Genomic DNA, 4062 nt, shown 5'->3' on the forward strand with positions numbered 1-4062 from the left:
CTGGATATAAATTCTAATTTGATCATTCTTTTTCATTTTGTAATTGTTATGTTAGTGGGGTTTGTTTCAATTTGGGGTCTAGCCTGGTAGTCTTCAAGAACCACTCCTCACTCTACAGTCAGGAATCACTCCTGGTGGGCTTAGAGGACCATATGGGATGCCAGGGATTCTATCTTGAATAGTACAAGTATACTATTATACCAACTGTATAGTACCAACTGTACTATTCTTTCATTTCCATCTGCCAGTGTTTTTGATCTGTGGTTTTATGTAAGTCTTTCATCACATGCAGACATGCCCAGGACCGACCTCCCGGTCCAGTCAGGAAAAGTTTTAGCTCTGATTTCTTCAGATAACTTCTCCCTCTAGTCATGTGCTGTCCTCTTAATGTGTAAGTCAAATAATACAAACTTTTTTTTTTGTGTGTGTGTGTGTGTGTTTTTTATAATAGCTTATTTTTATTGAGGATCAGAAGTTAATATACGGTTAACATTATTTCTGCACACATCTTTCCAACAATACCCCCATGGCCTGAGCACTTCTTACCTTCACAGTAGCCCAAGGGCCCCTTTCATAATAGCTCAATCCAGGGCCTATTTTAGTAACATAGGATTGAAACATAAACCAATCAGATTTGTACAAGTACAACAATTTTAACCAATGGGAGCATAAACACATTTTGATGGCGGGAAGGATAAAGAGGAACCTGGCAGGATGGGGGGAGGGGAAGCAAATTCTTAAACAAATCGCTTCTCGGCCTTTTGGCTAAGATCAAGTGTAGTATCTGTTCTTATCAGTTTAATACAAACTTTTTATTGTTTCCCAGGTCTCTGAAGTTCTGTCCATTTATATTTGTATTTTTTTTCTCTCTGAACTCAGATCGGATCATGTCTACTGATCTATTCTCATATTTGCTGCTTATTTTTTTTTTGAATTTTTATTGACAAGGTTTTATTAGGAATAAACTAGATATTTAAAATCAAAGGCCAATATTTCAGTCTTTCTTGGTGGTTTTATTCATTCATTTGTATGGAGTCTACTATCTTATCAAGAAACTAGTCAAAACTGAAAGTACCTGTTAATCATATTATTTTTATGTATTTCTGTTATAAGAAGCAATTTTATTTTAAATACTGAATTGATTTATCAAAGGTCTAACTCTCTCACAAGCAGCATCCTTTAAAATTTAGAGATTTCATAAACTGATTAATATAGTCAATTTAGGGGCCGGAGAAGAGCATGGAGGTAAGGCGTTTGCCTTTCATGCAGGATGGTGGTTCGAATCCTGGCATTCCATATGGTCCCCCGTGCCTTCCATGAGCGATTTCTGAGCATGGAGTCAGGAGTGACTTCTGAGCACTGCCAGGTGTGACCCAAAACCAGAAAATTATATATATATATATATATATATATATATATATATATATATATAATCAATTTAAAAGAAACAATTCAATCTGTTTCAGGAGTTGTCCAGTTACACAGGATCCTGATTAGCCATCAATTTAAAACTCAACAACCCGGTCCTACTAATACATTTCTTTAATGTTAATGTAATGTGTCAGACACAGCCATTACTTTCTGGCATTATACTTGGTGCTTTCATCATAATTGTATAAAGGAGGTGAGGTCTCCTGTAAATTATTAGCCTTTTATGTAGGAAGACTTAATAAAAAAAAATCACCTAATTTATTATAAACCAAATGTGTTATTTTACTTAATCTCACTTGTCCCCAAATATTTGAAGTGTTGATTTTGGCCTACCGTAAATATAAAAATTATTTACAGACACTTGCAGAGTTAACACTAAAACTATAGTCAATGACACTTCCCAGGCAAAGCAGAGAACCATCCATTTTTTCCCAGCATTTTCTTCACTGAATTCTAATGCTCACTGCCCTATTATACTATCTGGCTGAACACTGACATTTCATGTAAAGATACCTATGAGTTTAGAAATTGATCTGCACAAAAGAAATGAAAAAAACTATGTACAACAAATTTGTCTTAAAAATACAAAACTAGGGGCCGGAGAGATAGCACAGCAGTGTTTGCCTTGCAAGCAGCAGATCCAGGACCTAAGGTGGTTGGTTCAATCCCGGTGTCCCATATGGTCCCCCCTGCCTGCCAGCAGCTATTTCTGAGGAGATAGCCAGGAGTAATCCCTGAGCACTGTAGGGTGTGGAGGACATGCTGCTGCTGCTGTGGGGACCTGCAAAGTGAAGAGGAAACAACCCAGTGGGCCAGTGAGGGGGACTACCCCACCATGCACAGCTCAGCCACAAACCAGTGGGCTCGGGAACCCAGGACCGACCTCCCTGTCTAGGCAGGAAAAGCGCGGGCCGCTGCTATTTTTTGTCTAGCCTTTCAATCAGCAATTAAGTTGTATTATTTTTTCAGTTTGGGAGCAATATCCTGTGACACTCAAGATTTATTCCTGGCTCTGTGCTCAGGAATAATTCTGTTAATGGTCTAGGGACTGTAAGGGATGCCAGTGAGTGAATCAGAATTGACTGTAAAGTAAGCTGCATTGTCTACTCAGTCCTTAAATTACTTTTAGTTGACATTTTTTCTTTTGGTTTCATAAATCCTATCTTTGGCATTACAATTTAATATTTCTATTTTAATATTCTGCTTTACATATACCATTTTGATTTTGACTTGAATCACACCTGGCTGTGCTTGGAGAATTATGGAGAACATTTGTGGATATGTGCTCAGGGACCTTCTCACCTGTTTGGGTCACTATAGGCAGTGTCAAGGATCTAAGATGGGCCTGCTGCATGTAAGGCAAACACCTAACTCCGGTGCTAGCTCTCAGGTTCTTTTATCTATCATCTATCTATCTCAATCAATCATCTAATCTAAGTTGGTTTTTGGACCACACCCAGTGATGCTCAGGCTTTACTCCTGGCTATGTGCTCAGAAATCGCCCTTGGCTTTGGGGGACCATATGGAATTGAACTGCAGTTTATCTTAGGTTAGTTGCCTGCAAGGCAAAATGTCTTACCACTTGCGCCAACGATCCTGCACTTCTCTGATTCTTTTAATTTTTTTTTCCTTGTTTTTTTTTTTGGGGGGAGGCCACACCCGGCTGTGCTCAGGGGTTACTTCTGGCTGTCTGCTCAGAAATAGCTCCTGGCAGGCACACGGGACCATATGGGACACCGGGATTCGAACCAACCACCTTTGGTCCTGGATCGGCTGCTTGCAAGGCAAACGCTGCTGTACTATCTCTCCGGGCCCTCTTTTAATATTTTAATACTGGATTCAAGAGTTATTTTTTTTTCTCAGTGACTACCTTGCTTGCAGCTGACCCTGACATAATTCCTGGCACCTACTGGCCCTTTGAGCACTGTCATGAGAAACCTCTGAGAATAGTACAGGTGTAGCCCCAAATCACACACATTTTTGATACATTGTGCTTTCTTTCTTTTTTTTGTTTTTTTTTTGTTTTGTTTTGTTTTAGTTTTTGGGCCACACCTGGTGTTGCTCCTGGCTGTCTGCTCAGAAATAGCTCCTGGCAGGCACGGGGGACCATATGGGACACCGGGATTCGAACCAACCACCATTGGTCCTGGATTGGCTACTTGCAAGGCCAACACTGCTGTGCTATCTCTCCGGGCCCACATTGTGCTTTCTTAGCACCCTCCAGTTCCAACACATTTTAAGGTACCTTGATTCTGACTTATGTGTCTATCCACCCTGTATCAGTTTGAGACTGGGTCCAGGTTATCTTGGTTCTGCAAGTTTGAGGTAGACCATTAGATCAGTTTCAGGTATTTACAGGTTGAGGCTAAGCTTGAGAGTTGACAGTCTATTCTGGTTGCTTTCTCAAGATTTTCTGCTTGTCCTATCTGGGTGAAACATTAGGAGAACAAGGAAAACACAGAAATGAGTTTTGGCTACAAAATCTGTGCTGACTGCTCTAGTTGCCACTGTAGTTACTGGCACTGAGTACTGTCCAAGGAAGGCCCTTGGTAAAGGAAATCTAAGGAGGACCTGGGAGGATTGATCTATTGATTCTATTTCCAATTCCTCATGCCTCAACTCCTCCCCTGG

At 40.3% G+C, this 4062-nt stretch overlaps 1 pseudogene; it reads left to right on the plus strand.

Annotated features, from left to right (window-relative positions):
• Positions 1 to 745: 745 nt before the first annotated feature.
• LOC126021352 (uncharacterized) lies at positions 746 to 879 on the plus strand (annotated as a pseudogene).
• Positions 880 to 4062: the final 3183 nt, after the last annotated feature.

Source organism: Suncus etruscus, chromosome 10 (genome assembly GCF_024139225.1).
Source record: "Suncus etruscus isolate mSunEtr1 chromosome 10, mSunEtr1.pri.cur, whole genome shotgun sequence".
NCBI lineage: Eukaryota > Metazoa > Chordata > Mammalia > Eulipotyphla > Soricidae > Suncus > Suncus etruscus.